At 41.7% G+C, this 15,736-nt stretch overlaps 1 long non-coding RNA gene across 1 annotated transcript in view; it reads left to right on the top strand.

The window, feature by feature from the left end:
• The first annotated feature begins 1,677 nt into the window (after nucleotides 1-1,677).
• LOC141257982 (uncharacterized) overlaps nucleotides 1,678-15,736 on the top strand; it is an 82,126-nt gene continuing 68,067 nt past the window's right edge. Inside the window, exon 1 of the long non-coding RNA XR_012318157.1 lies at nucleotides 1,678-1,828. This is a non-coding gene — a long non-coding RNA (uncharacterized lncRNA). The remainder of the gene's footprint in view (nucleotides 1,829-15,736) is intronic.

Here is a 15,736-nt window from a genome sequence, read left to right as displayed (position 1 = left end):
CTTCCAGAGAAAGAGACTGCTGAGGTCCACTTAGTTTATCTGGAAAACTTTAAGAAATTCTTTTGGCATATCAAAATTAGATTACCCCAAAGAAACACACACTAATCTTCTCCATGGTTATGTCTGGTATTACAGCTCATACCTATCCAAGAGAATACTAGATGTAACCCATGGACAAGAGTGTCACTTTTGCTGGGAAAGAAGCCGGCCTTATTTCATAATTCCAGACTACCTCTTTAGCTCAAGTGATCTACAGCAGGGTCCCCCAACTCCAGCCTTGAGGACTGGAGTTGGGGAACCCTGAGGGGCAGCACGGTGGCTCAGTGCACTCAGCCTTGCAGCGCTGGGGTCCTGGGTTCGAATCCCACCAAGGACAACATCTGCAAGGAGTTCTCCCCGTGTTTGTGTGGGTTTCCTCCAGGTTCTCCGGTTTCCTCCCACACTCCAAAAGACAAACTGATAGGGAATTTGGATTGTGAGCCCCAATGGGTACAGTGCCAATAATGTCTGTAAAGCGCTGTGGAATTAATGGCACTATATAAGTGAGTAAAATAAATAAATGAATCTACAGTGCCTGGGAATGGCAACGAAACAATGTACAGAGCTGTATACTGTTTATGTATGTTTGGAGCTGGTAACAGCTAATCTGTGTGGGTGTTGCACCCCCACCAATCAGATACGGATTACCTATCCTAGGGATGTCATAAATATAATAGCATTGAAGAGGAGAAGAAATTGCAGTACTCACCTGTGCATAAAATTCAGAGACTTTATTTCCAAATAGATAAAAGAAACCACGTGGTAGTGAATGGCATACTCCTAAATTCATACAACAGCCAATTCACACCAAGCCAGGGCTTCTTCCTGGTCCCAAGATATATTAAATATAATAGTAAACAATTTTTGAAAAGAAGCTAGCTTCTGTAGCCCTATGCGATCAGCTGTTTTCCCTAGGAAAGTTATGTCCAGTTATAGGTTTCCCGTAAAGTAGACTTACACATTGGGCAGCAGCACGGTGGCTCAGTGGTTGCTTTGCAGTGCTGGAGTTTTGGGTTCAAATCCCACCAAGGACAGCATTTGAAAGAGTTTGTATGTTCTCCCCGTGTTTGCATGGCTTTTCTCTGGTTTCTTTCCACACTCATCCTCCCATCAATCCTGAGGGTGAATTAGCACTGCATCACCTTCTAAGTTTTCTCTGCACAATGGCTCTTCTGGACACCGACTGTGCGCTGAGCTGCACCTGGCCCCATTCACCTGCAGTTCCCCCAGCATTGCAACCCCTTCTTTCTTATCATTGGCACCCACCAACCATAAACTGATCATATTACTTTAAGGCCTAATTCAGATGGCCATATTGCACCCGTGCTATGATCCCTATACTATGTGCACACCATATATGAATAGAGAGAGATGATAAAATCATCAGTTCAGTATCACCACTTACACACAATATACAGTATAATACATTGTATCTCGACATTGTATCAACACATACTAAAAAAAAATTTCAATTTCACTATTTCTTCATATTTAATGAACATTCTAAATATTTTATTGCCCCCGTGTCAGTGTAATGACCCAGTAGTGGTTGCTGCCATCGGATCCTGTATACACCCCTGTTTGCTTTTTGCCACTTTTGCACATAAGTATCCTCCCATTACTATTTGCTCTCTTGTTTCTGAAAGCCTGGGCGTTGTAAAAGCACAGAATCAATGACATCCTGCCACACTTCTGTATTTTACATCATACAAGTTCATTTTCCTAGAGACTATGCAAACAAAAAGGGAAACAGATGTGAATAAAGGAGCGGTCACCACATAGCAAAAAGGTATTGTAAATAGTGTCTTATCACTTTGGAAAGCCATGCAAGCCCTTGTCAGCCTATTGCTTCATTTTTTTATGTTGGGGCACTGCAGAGAAATTGAACTGTTTCCTAAAGCCGTTTTCACACATCCGAGTTTCATGGTCCGATTTCCGGTCAGGCCGCAGGTCTCTTAACCCAGGGTCGGTTTGGAAATCATAGCCCATACATGCACACAGAATGTTGAACATGTGCAAACGGCCTAACAGATTATAACTGCATGAAGGTAGCCAAAATAATGTCAGCGCCAGTAGCCTGTGAACCAGGCCTGTGGAGTCGGTAAGCCAGACGTCCTACTCCGACTCCTCAATTTCCCTGACTCCGACTCCCTCATACATGGCTCATGTTTAAGTGATAAATTGACTGTAGTAAAATGGTAACATCAGGTAATCACCATTATGATACCATAATCAAGCTATTTAGATAGAACATAAAATATATTTATTGGAATACAACTTTAGAACACAAAAAAACTTTAATAAATTGTAAATATGCAATACACTATGCATTATTCCGACTCCACGACTCTTAACTCCGACTCCACAGCCCTGCTGTGAACATAAGCAAGTGCCAGGGCCCACTGAGCCAGGCAGGTCCACTCGGCCCTGTTCATACTGCATATATGCATCTGGCTCAGAAGCTGCGCCTGTGCCATACAGCATTGATGCTTTCTGAGTATAAGAATTCAAATTGCTCGACCTTTCCCGGAACTTTATAAAAAAAATAACATGTTTGGTATCACCTCATACATAAGCTGTTCCCTTATGTCCACGCAAGTGAGTAGAAATTTGCCTTTTCGTCCCAGGTTCTTTTCATTATTATATATGCAAAACAAAAACAGGAGGTTCTTGTATTCATTCATGAAATTACCACCAGGAACAAAGAAAAGCTGACTCACTTGTGGGATTGTGTTGCAAATTTCCAGTCCTCTCATGTATTTAAAACTGAAGGACAGGTACAGACTAGATTCACTTGCAGGAAAACGTTTGTTGCCTTTGTTGAGCTCTGACCTATTTTCACATAGCCTTTTCACATGACAATCATTGAGGAGTCATACGTATAGGCCAGTTCAAATGAGAATTTTAGCCTTGTGCGAGTCAGATTTTGAAATCTCGTTTAACGTTCATATGGGGAGATGTATCCGTGGATTTACATTAGAGATGAGCTGATTGATTCACAGGACTCCGGTCCAGCGGTCAAGTCTGTGGCACCTGGCAGCCAGATAGGAGGACCACAAATCTCTTATCTTCTGGCATCTCTGGTGTGGCATTTGATTTGTCAGGGCTGGTGCAACATCATCCGTGCACCAAAAGGTAAGAGATTTGTGGGCCTCCCATCTAGCTGCCAGGTGCCACTGACCTGGACTCTAAATTGGAGTCCCACAAATCGATCCGCTCATCGATTTATGAAAATATATGGTGCTCATAAAGTCAACGTGCTAAAATAAAGAGTAATGGTTCGTATAAAGCCAGTTACAATCTATGGCCACGTTAACACGTTCAGTATTTGCTCAGTATTTTACATCAGTATTTGTAAGCCAAACCCAGGAGTGGAACAATCATAGGACAAGTGTAATAGACACACGTCACCAGTTCTGCATTTTCCACCCACTCCTGGGCTTACAAATACTGAACGTGCTCACTTCCCTTTGTAATCGGAAGTTGTCAAGCAGTGCCATCAGCTCAGAACTAGCAGCATCCAGTTGGACCCAGCTATAACCATATATTGTTCAGAGAAGTCTGGCTAGCAGTGGTCTTCATAGAAGAACTGCAGCCAAAAACATATCTTTGACATGGAAACGAGACCAAGCAACTCAACTACGCATGAAAACATAGTAACTGAGGTGAAGAAAAATGGCAGCAGGTGCTCTGGACTGATGAGTCAAAATGTGAAATATTTAGTTGTAACAAGTTGTATTCTACAGTAGAACAACGACTCCAAACATACAACCAACATCATTAAGAATTATCTTCAGCTGAAAGAAGAATGAAAACTCCTCAAAGTGATGATATGACCCACACAGAGCCCTGATCTCAACATCATCCAGTCTGTGGTGAATTATGTGAATAGACAGAAGGATTTGCACAAGCAACATCCACAGAAGATCTCTGGTTCTCCAAAATGTTTGAAAAACCCTCCCTGCTGAGCTCCTTCAAAAACTGCTTGCAAATTTACCTAGAAGAATTGATGCCATCTTGAAGGCAAAGGGCGATCACACCAAATATTGATTTGCTTTAGATTTCTGTTTTTGTTCATTCACTTAGCATTTTGTTAATAGATACAAATAAACTATGAACACGTCTATTGTTGAAAGCATGCTTACTTTGCAGCATGTTTCCACGCCTGCCTAAAACATTTGTAAATTACTTTATATACATGGGGAAACGGTTGTGTCATTACAGACGGTCATGCAGCAGTGTTCTCCAAACCCATGGCCGGCCTTCAAACTGTTGCATGAAGATATGACACTGTTGGATGTGCTGTACAATTTGTGGATAGCATGTTATAGAGAATGAGAAACTGAGCTGAGTGATGTATAGGCTTGTTGGAAAATAATTAGAATGGCTTGTATTTTATTAATTGAAATCTCTAGTGTTTGTATGCATATGAGTTCAGTAGGCCTTACTATACAGCTTTTCACAGCTATCTCTGCATGCACAGTCATACAGGGGTAGACTGTTTAATTACTGAATAGGTCTGATCAGTAGTCATGTCCATAGAAACACCAGGGTTTTCAATGAATAGAAAGCAAGTCTTACTGAAACTTTTCCCAGAAAAATGTATATTTATCTATTCAGCTCCTCCTGATCTATAAGATCCTCCCTTCCTCAGATACCATTTTCAACATGAAGAAGATGTCACGGATAAAGCAGAAGAACCAAACTTTGAAGACTTTTGTCTTAAACCTGATCAGAAAAATGTGTCCAATATTTTTACCCATAGAAAAACCTCCTATGTCAGATGTTCTAATGGAGCTTCAGACAGTCTAATGTGTATGAGTCTCCTGACAGACAATTGTCGGAGGGAGTTAAGGACCAGGCATGTCTGATCCTTTTGTTCTCACTTTGATAAAACATGTATGTCAGTAGCTCTGTCATAGAGTGCTCTGCTGAGCGAGCGCTCCTTTGTATGTGATATCCCAGTGAGATAGCTGCCAGATGAACAATCAAACCACCATTCGGCGAACAGCCATCTAAGGTGTATGGGTAGGGGGGCTTTAAGGCCCCGTCACACTAAGCGATGCAGCAGCGATCCCGACAACGATACGACCTGTCAGGGATCGTTGCTGCATCGCTAATACATCGCTGGTGAGCTGTCAAACAGGCAGGCTCACCAGCGATCAGGGGAGCAGCGATATCGTGGAAAGAATCGTTCCACGATGTCCTGCTCCCGTTACCAGCCTGCTGCAAGCAGGAGCAGGCTGGTAACTATGGTAAACATCGGGTTACTAAGTGCGCGTGTGCCCCTAGTAACCCGCTGTTTACCATGGATACCACTCTGCTACGGTGCGCGGGAGCCTCCGTGCACCGTAGCAGAGTGGTATCCATGGTAAACAGCGGGTTACTAAGTGCGCGCGTGCCCCTAGTAACCCGATGTTTACCATAGTTACCAGCCAGATCGTTGGTCCCGCTGGTCACACACAGCGATGTGTGCTGGCCAGCGGGAGGCCAACGACCAAAAAATGGTCCAGGACACTTTGCAACGATCAGCGACCTCACAGCATGGGTTTTCATGTCCGACAGCTGCTTGCAAGTCTAAAGGCCCCGTCACACTAAGCGATGCAGCAGCGATCCCAACAACGATACGACCTGTCAGGGATCGTTGCTGCATCGCTAATACATCGCTGGTGAGCTGTCAAACAGGCAGGCTCACCAGCGATGAGGGGAGCAGCGATATCGTGGAAAGAATCGTTCCACGATGTCCTGCTCCCGTTCCCAGCCTGCTGCTTAAGCAGGAGCAGGCTGGTAACTATGGTAAATATCGGGTTACTAAGTGCGCGTGTGCCCCTAGTAACCCGCTGTTTACCATGGATACCACTCTGCTACGGTGCGCTGGAGGTTACCGTTCACCTTAGCAGAGTGGTATCTATGGTAAACAGCGGGTTACTAAGTACGCGCGTGCCCCTAGTAACCCGATATTTACCATGGTTACCAGCCAGATCGTTGGTCCCGCTGGTCACACACAGCGATGTGTGCTGGCCAGCGGGAGGCCAACGACCAAAAAATGGTCCAGGACACTTTGCAACGATCAGCGACCTCACAGCAGGGGCCTGATCGTTGCAAAGTGTCACACATAGCGACATCGCTGGTGAGGTCGCTGGTGAGTCACCAAAACCGTGACACAGCAGCGATCTCGCTAGCGATATCGCTTAGTGTGACGGGGCCTTTAGTCAGTCGGAACCTGCTGATTTCAACATTCCCAATTCTTTCTTCCAGCAGGAGATAACACAATCCCCAGATGAGTATGGTAGTATCTTATCTTTCAGCTGAACTTGTATGCCATCGTTAATCTAATTTGTATGGTCTTTGTTTTAAATCTCCTTGTTATGTTGAATCATTGGTTAGACAAGGTTTCTGCACAATAACTTGCAAATCTGTCAATTGACACCACACATGGAAGATCAGATGAATCTGCATCTAAAATCCAAAGAAATGGTCCATGTAGGACCATGGTCATTTTCAGTCCTTTTATGACGTCACCTTCAAGGGGTTGTCTGGTCGTCTGATAGTCACTCTATGTGACTGTAGACTTCTGAATCCTTACAGCGTGCACACCGCACACATGTCAGGATTCTCCAGTGTTGCAAATCAGTTGAGCGAGGCCGAGCACATCTAGTCGGAATGTGACTGGAAGCATGCAAATCGCATGCTTGCGGTCACATGACTGCTGGCAACACTGGAGAATCTGGACAGCATGTGTAGTGAGCATAAGTGACTGCAGACTTTTATCAGAAGACCGGAGACCCTTGTAATTGTCATTTATAGAATGCGTTTTATTAGAAAACACTATCTGACGATTTTACTCAATGTCCATTGTACACCTAATAGAAAAAGATGAAAAACCTTTACACTTTAGTTCAAAGGGGCTGTATAAGATTGAAAAAAATAGCATGATTTAAATGGGTTTGTGACCTCGCAGACGAATGATAAATCCTGACTATTGTTCCTTGTAAATATTTCTGCTCATCGTTTGATCCCTTCTGTTACGAGATCATTATAATCAACGTACGTCAGCAGCACATCCTTGTGTAAACAGGGATGTACCGCCAATATTAAAGAAACTGAGTGAATGATTGCATTAATAACGATCGGTGCGGATGATTGCTTCATGTGTATGGAGCTAAACAAGCATTTATGAACTTGGTTTAAAACTGTTATGAACGTGTTCTCACACTTAATAGCGGATGATGGAAATGACTAATAAAGGGAGATGCTGCACTTACACCCAACTGGTTCCTGTGCAGACTAGAAAAGTCCCTAGCTGCACAACTGAAAAACACCTGCTCGGACCAGGCTCTCTAAAAGGCCGTAGAGGGGTTTCTCGTAACTCCTGAGGAACCTGAGAGGAGGCCGCACACAAATCCTACAAAGGGAAAGGAGAACATGCAAGGAGACACCAGGACCCAGGGTAAGAAACTAAACATGTGCACACAGGATGGACAGGGGAAAAAAAACAACCAAAAAATAAACGGACTAAGTGAAAACCTCCCAGACGTGGAAGAAAGAATAGTGTGCTGGGGAGGATAACTCACAAACAGATCACAGGTGAGCAACTGAGATTACTTAAACAAGATAATCTCTAGCTAAGGATCTGGAACTCCAAACACCATCAACCTTGAAGTATAGCCAGCAAAGAAAGCAGGTGCAAGGTGAGTATAAATAGCTCCTCCCAAGAAATGATAGGGCAGAACCACATGAAATGAGAAACACCTGAATATAAGCAAACAAAGGAAAGCAAAGAGAACTATCAGCAGTTGGATAGAGAATGAAAAGGCTGTGGCTCAGCTGAGAGGGAAACCATCCGTGAGGCAGGAGGTCACCAAATTGAGTCCCGAAACTGAGCTGTGACAAAAATATAACATCGTCTTTATACAAAGGTATGTATATATTACAAACTTGTCGATCTGAAAGACTATATGCTGGATTGTACCAGTCGACCATTTTCTTAAATTGTTCATAAACACGTATTACTAGTATGAGCTATGTCTAAAATGTCACAAATTGAATGTGACCAGAAAAGGTCTTTGTGAGGAAATAAATACTATAATTATATCTGAAGTTCCCAAGCTTGAGATCTGTTGTTCTCTGTATATGGTTGTCAAATATATGTAGAAGTGGTGTGCCTGATACATTCATCACCTGAATAGCACAGTACCTCTTTTCCTGTATATTGGGCCACATTGTGGTAATGTGCAGTCAGTGACTATGTGGGAGCTGTAAAGCACCAAGGTTACATAGACAGATTTGTATATATTTGGCTGTCCACCATCAGTGTCCCTGGAAATGCTACATTGCAATACAATATCAGCATTTTTAACAACTGATAATTGTGTGAAAGCAATGTTACTTTTTTCAGGCCAAAAAGAAAAAAATGTTGAACGCTTGGCGTTCATTCGAAAAGGTACAATTTATAGTGCATTTCATTTCAAATAAAATGTCTTTGTGTGTGTGATATATTTAGCTTTGACAGGTAAATGAATGGGAAAAAAAGAACTTGGCTTTTTATTCCATGTCAAAGATACGATTTTTGGTCTTCCATGAAGGCCAGCCACTTCTGGTCAGACTTTTCTCAACAGTTTATGGGTGAATCTGGATCTAACTGGTTGCTACCAGTTCTAAGTTGATGGCACTGCTGAATATCTGATTTCAAAGGCAATCATGATGTATTTACCAGGACGAGACTGGTGCTTGAAATGCACAGGTTTCATGGAGGTCTTCCCCTTCATTTATTTTAATTTTGCAATGTGTATATCTTTTTAATGGATTAACAATAAAATCACAATTTTATCTCCTATTATATTTGGAAGCTGGACCTTTTTTTTCTTAAACTTTCATCTGCTGCAGTAAGTTTCCTTGGCTGAACACTGCATCTATGGCCCTGACAGTTGCAGATTTCTTGGTGCGTCTTCAAAAGAGCTTGAAAAGCACATCTTGAAACCCTAGTTTGCTTTGAGATCTTTGTCTGGGAGAATCTTTGCTGATGTAATCTAACTATTTGTGTTAGGCTATGTGCCCACGATGCAGAAATGCTGCATATTTTTTCCGCTTCTCCCTCGCAGGAAAAACGCATGCGGTTTTTACATGCGTTTTTCCCGCCAGGTAGAAGCGTTTGTCAAGCGTCTGTGCATGCATTTCTGCATGCGGGTTATCAAGCGCTTTCCAAGGGATTTTAGCATCACTTGGAAAAGTGCTGGACAACTTGTTCACACTATATAAATCCATGCAACCGGCATGGATTTATAGTAGTGTGACCAAGTTAGTTAAAAAAAAAGAATAAGAATGGTAAAAAATAAAGATTATACTTACCTTCCGATGTCCTTCCGGTGTTTTCTCTGCTGCGTCCGGTGTCTTGGGCGGCTTGCAGTGGTGTGAAGGACCTGCGGTGATGTCATTGAGTCATGTGACAGGTCACATGACTCAATGACGTCATGGCAGGTCCTTCACAACACCGCGACCCATACAGCAGACCAGACGGAGGGGAGAAAACCCTGGGAGGACATCGGAAGGTAAGTATAATCTTTATTTTTTATTTTAAATTCTTTTTTAACAGGTACTATGGTACCCGGGTCTGGAGGAGAGTCTCCTCTCCTCCAGACCCGGGTACCATCCGCACATTAAATTGATTAATATCCACATGTGCACATGTAGTGCACATGCGGATATTATGCAATTCAATGCAAGTCAATGGCGGGAATTACGCTGCGTGTCCGCAAAATTAATGGACATGCTGCGGATTTTTCCGCAATGATAATCCGCAGCGGAAATTTCCGCAGCATGTGCACAGCACATGCGGATTATCATTGGGGACCATGGGGCACGTATTACCAAGCACTTTTTAAGCGTTTTAGCTGCGGAAATTCCGCGGCAAAAAAACGCTTGAAAAACGCATAGTGGGCACGCAGCCTTATGCTGCTGTGCCTAGTCTTGCCATGGTGTATGACCTGTTACATGAAACCGTCTTCCACAAACTCACCTTTTGTAACAGAGTTTGAATGTTCCTCACCCAGTTTTAAGCCTCATAATCAGCTTTTTCAGTTGTGTTTCAATCAAAATGATGATCATTATCATCTTTTTATTGTAATTGGTTACTCATACACCTGACATATATACACTCCTCAACAAGTAGGTTGTGGTATTATGCAAATCACAGGATAGATAGACATGCTAATGATATGCGGATGGTAAAAGAAACTTTATTCAGTAATGAGTATGAGCCGCACGCGCAGAAGCACACACATACCTTGGCTGCTATCAGTGAGGTTATTAATGGATGTCTGAGCAATGTTCTACCTCACTGATTGCACTTGGGCAAATCATCAAGGTCTGCTGCTGGCAGCTTCCTATGCAATTACCAACCAATGACATCCCAGATGTGTTTGATGAAAGATAAGTGTGGAGACGCTGCAGGTCATGTTAGCTCCTTTACGCCATGCAGGCTGCTCATATTCGTATAAACAACACGCAACTTGTCGTCATGTTCAAAAAGTCTCCTGGGCCACTTTGGAGAAATGGCCATACCACTGGTTTTTGATGATTTGTTTGCTTATGTTACGCACCTGCCTAGGGTCAGCAGGGCTACACCACCTTCCCCCATGGCCGCTGCCCTTTGCTATGCTCCACTTCAGGTTTTACAAGTGACCCGGCATGCCTCCCTGACGTAATCTCCTTAGGCCTATTTAAGTCCCAATAAGACACACAGCTGTGTCTTGGTATTGAGACTCCTAGTCTTGTGGCTGTTGTCTATCAGCTCCTGGTCTGCATCCGCCTTGTGACCCTGCATACCTCCTTTATTGCTTCGAACTTTCCTGCATTCTCTCTGCACCTGGCCTCCTGTGGTCTCCAGTGTTCCAACTCCTCCCTCACAACATGCCTTCCTGCCTGCTACACCAACTCCCGGGGTCCGTGTGCCCACTTAGACCTTAGGCATAGTGGATCCTCTTCACTAGGTGAGCCTAACAGCCCAATTGCATTCAGCGTCGCAGAGCATTTCTCAGATAGCCATTGATACCTCATTGATAGCATACCAAGTGCATGTATTTCTCTGCATGGCACTCATAGTTGATACTGAATAAATCAAGATATTTTGAAAATGTTGCTTCCATTTTTTCAGAATTTGCACATCATTAACATGTCTATCCATCCTTTGATTTCCATAATTCTGCTTTACTTTCCTTGTCTTTTAATTTCTATATTGAGGAGTGTATATTGCTACATGAACCAGATGGAAGTTCTAATAACGTACTGTGGCAACAACAAATACTAGAAGAATAATCATACTTAGTTTCTTAATATTTGTATCTGGCTAATCTATTTGATTTTTGTTTTGTTTATACCTGAATGCTTCTAAACAATGGCAAATAATAATGGAAATTACAACACAATATCACCATACAAAGCCTAAGAGAATTAAAAAATATATATATTTTTACGACATACGACTCATATTTACGTCATATGTCGTGTCCCTGACTTTGATGCGTGCTCACAAGCTGAGCCCACTTCTTTCCCGACACATGATGGCTGATTTAGTTAGCCATCATGTGCTCCGCCAGTGGCTGTTAGCCAGTTAAATCCCACTGTCAATCTCTGACAGCGGGATTTAACACGCGCCAGCCAGAAGCATGTCATTCATCCCGCCCATGGGCGCCCCTGGCATGTGATCGCAGGGCGCTGATGGGTTGTCATGACAGCCAGGGGTCTAATGATGACCCCTATACCTGTCATTATGATACTCCAGTGAATGCCAATTCAAGGCCAGTATTCATAGGAGATCATGATTTCTGCTATACATAGCAGTGGTGAAGCACTGGTATGTATATCACAGATGATAACAGCTTCAAGTCTCCTAACAGGACTAATAAATAAAATTAAAAGTAGAAAAAAATAAAAAATATGAAAAAAAATTGTAAAAAAAATAAGTTCAAATCACCATCATTTTGCCCACTTGAAAATAAAAAACTTAAAAAAAAATACACATATTTGGTATCGCTGCATTCAGAAATGTCTGATCTATTAAAATATAAAATAAATGAATCCAATCTGTAAACACTGTAATGAAAAAAGGATCAAAACGCCAGAATTGTGTTTTTTTGGCTGCTGCAACACTGAAATAAAATGCAATAAGAGGCGATCAAAACATATCTACCACAAAATGGTATCAGTAAAAATGTCAGCTCAGGGCACCAAAAAAATGAGCCCTCACACAGCCACATATCCCGAAAAATGAGAACGTTACGAGTCTCAGAAAATGTCGACCAAAGCAAATTTTTTTTTTCATACAAATTTCCGAATTTTTTTTTCACGACTTAAATATAAAAAAAAACTATGCACGTTTGGTATCTGCGTACTCGTACTAACCTGGAGAATCATATTGCCAGGTCAGTTTTACCATATAGTGAACATGGTAAATAATAAACCCAAAAAACTATTGTGGAATTTAATTTTTTTTGCAATTTCACCGCACTTGGAATTTTTTTCCTGTTTTCCAGTACATTGTATGGTAAAATAAAAGGTGCAATTCAATAGAACAACTTGTCCCGCAAAAAAAAAGCCATCATACGGCGATATTGACGGAAATATAAAGAAGTTATGGCTCTTGGAAGAAGGGAAGAAAAAAACGGAAAATGGCCCGGGGGTGAAGGGGTTCTTGTCTTGTTTGTTTGTGCATCTTTGCTGGTGCGTATACTGTCAATGTCGAAAGGCAATACACCAGCACCCATTCTGGGCTTCCTCCCAACCCAGCAGGGTGTGCTGCCAAACAATTATTCTCTAACATTTGACCTATCCTTTTCAAACATATTGTCTTATTACATATATTGTCATATTACATAGGGCAGATGGTGAAAGAATTCATGATAAAGGTTCTTGATGGCCTGGGGCAATGAAGATTTAATAATTATGTCCCTGTTTATCGAGAGTAGTAAAGTTTTTTTTCCTTCCTTTTTTATGTTTCTCAGGGAGCTCAGACCACGGATTTGCCAACCCCTTATAACAGTCCGTGTATACTGTATATCAGTGATTATATTGGAAACATATTTGACTTCTGGGTTTTGTTTTGAGTTGTAGAACATGTAGGGTGTGAACATGACTAGATGCAGTATTAACCATTCTTCCAGATCACAACCTAAATAGATAAGAGATACAATTTGAACAGTCCTAAGGAACTGTAAGGGTATGTTCACACATGGACGATACACTGTAGGTTTTCCATCTAGATTTGTGGAGAATCCACAGTGTTTCACAGTAGCAGCAAAATGGATGAGAGGTCAATGTATCGCATCCACACACTGGTGAAAAAAATCAGCTGACCCTTTACCTATGGATGTATATTTTTAATCTGCGGCGTGTAAATATTTGGTGCAGATTTCAATTTTTTTGCAATGCATAAGAAGAAATCTGCAACTATTCCCTGTTCAGACATGCAGATTTTACCACAAAACCTGCAAAGGATTTTTTCTACCCAAATTATAGTATGTGTAAATATCTTAAAGGGAACATGTCACCAGGCTTTTCCCATATAACCTATGGCCATCACCCTTCAGCCCCATGTGACAGCATTTTAAAATGCTGTATATATGACTCCAATTTGCCCTATAAGATAAAAAAAAATGTTTTATTATATTCACAGGGCGTTCCGATGGGCATGGCTGGTCTTCGTCCCGCCTCCATCCTTCATTATCCACACATTGTTCCTCTCTCTACCCTGCCGAGGGCAGAGGAAAGTATTGTAATGCGCATGTCCCGGAGCTCTTTGGCCTTTCCCCGCGCATGCGCAGAACAGTACTTTGCTCTGCCCTCAGCAGGATAGAGAGAAGTGCGCCTGCACAGGAGTGCGAAGGTGAACATTGTGTGGATAACGTAGGTCGCAACATCCACACAAAGCAGAGAAGGAGGGCGGCATCACAAGAAGAGAGGAGGCCCAGGATGAAGGTCAGCAACGCCCATCGAATCGGACCGCCGGTGAGTATAATAAAAGGTGTTGGGCGAATTGGAGTCATATATACAGCATTTTAGAAAGCTAAGGTGGTGGCCGTAGGTTATATGGGAAAAATCTGGTGATAGGTTTCCTTTAAAGTTTTGGTTCACCCTCTACAAAGCTTCCGCTGAAGTGTGTGCTAGCCAGGACAACTGGGCAGAACTGCGATGAGGTGCGACAGAGGGCTTACTAAAGATGCTGATATTCAGATCCCATTGAACTTGCATCATTTTTTAATATGAACATTTATGCACATCCCTGGCTATACCCATGGGAAACATCTATTATGCAGCATGCACTTATTGGTTATATTATATGTCAGCATTACCAATATTAATATAAGTTCACTAAATGCCATAAAGAATAATAATGTGACCGGACTGTACATGAATTCTCTGGTTCTGTACCTTTTATTATTTATTTAAGAAAATTAAAAGAACAATATTCACAGCTGCAAGAAAACTGCTGCCTTTTAGCAGAATCTCTTTTGTATGCTCTTCAAGTTCAGTTCTTTTATCATGAAAAATTCTTCACATATCTGCAATTTCTTCTCACACAGATTCTGTCAGCAAACAAAGCTGCTTTGTGCTCATAAATATTTCAGGGCTGATATTTTTTTTGTTGTTGATATGATATATTCTTCAATACTAGTACACGAGACTCAGTGATATCCTATAACTGTGATTATAGAACTGTGAAGTCGGGGTTTATTAAATTGTATTTTTTTTTATTTTACGTTATATGGATTCTCTAAATCATGGAAATTACTTGCATGGGCAGCAGAGGAGTTCCCGTTTTATTGTTATGGCCTTTAGCATGGCAGGTATATATCATGAAGCAATTATGATGGTGTTTGCACACTTTGTCAAGTGTGATCACATAACACCGGTGTATGGCTTGTTACAGTACAGAGTCTATGTATCACATAGTAAAGTCTCATCGCAAAAATAAAAAAGTTTCTAAAAAGAAAGTTTAAAGTCAAAACAATAACACCAATTTTCCAGTAAAAATCCACTTATAATAAAGATAATATATATATATGAATGTATATATATATACATATATATATGTGTGTGTGTGTGTATATACAGTACAGACTAAAAGTTTGGACACACCTTCTCATTTAAAGATTTTTCTGTATTTTCATGACTATGAAAATTGTACATTCACACTGAAGGCATCAAAACTATGAATTAACACATGTGGAATTATATACTTAACAAAAAAGTGTGAAACAACTGAAAATATGTCTTATATTCTAGGTTCTTCAAAGTAGCCACCTTTTGCTTTGATGACTGCTTTGCACACTCTTGGCATTCTCTTGATGAGCTTCAATAAGTAGTCACCGGAAATGGTCTTCCAACAATCTTGAAGTAGTTCCCAGAGATGCTTAGCACTTGTTGGCCCTTTTGCCTTCACTCTGCGGTCCAGCTCACCCCAAACCCTCTCGATTGGGTTCAGGTCAGGTGACTGTGGAGGCCATGTCATCTGGCATAGCACCCCATCACTCTCCTTCTTGGTCAAATAGCCCTTACACAGCCTGGAGGTGTGTTTGGGGTCATTGTCCTGTTGAAAAATAAATGATGGGCCAACTAAACGCAAACCGGATGGAATAGCATGCCGCTGCAAGATGCTGTGGTAGCCATGCTGGTTCAGTATGCCTTCAATTTTGAATAAATC

The sequence above is a fragment of the Phyllobates terribilis genome, unplaced genomic scaffold (genome assembly GCF_046119375.1).
Source record: "Phyllobates terribilis strain yellow unplaced genomic scaffold, ASM4611937v1 Scaffold_3__8_contigs__length_932513732, whole genome shotgun sequence".
NCBI lineage: Eukaryota > Metazoa > Chordata > Amphibia > Anura > Dendrobatidae > Phyllobates > Phyllobates terribilis.
This window is presented reverse-complemented; position numbering and strand designations above follow the sequence as displayed.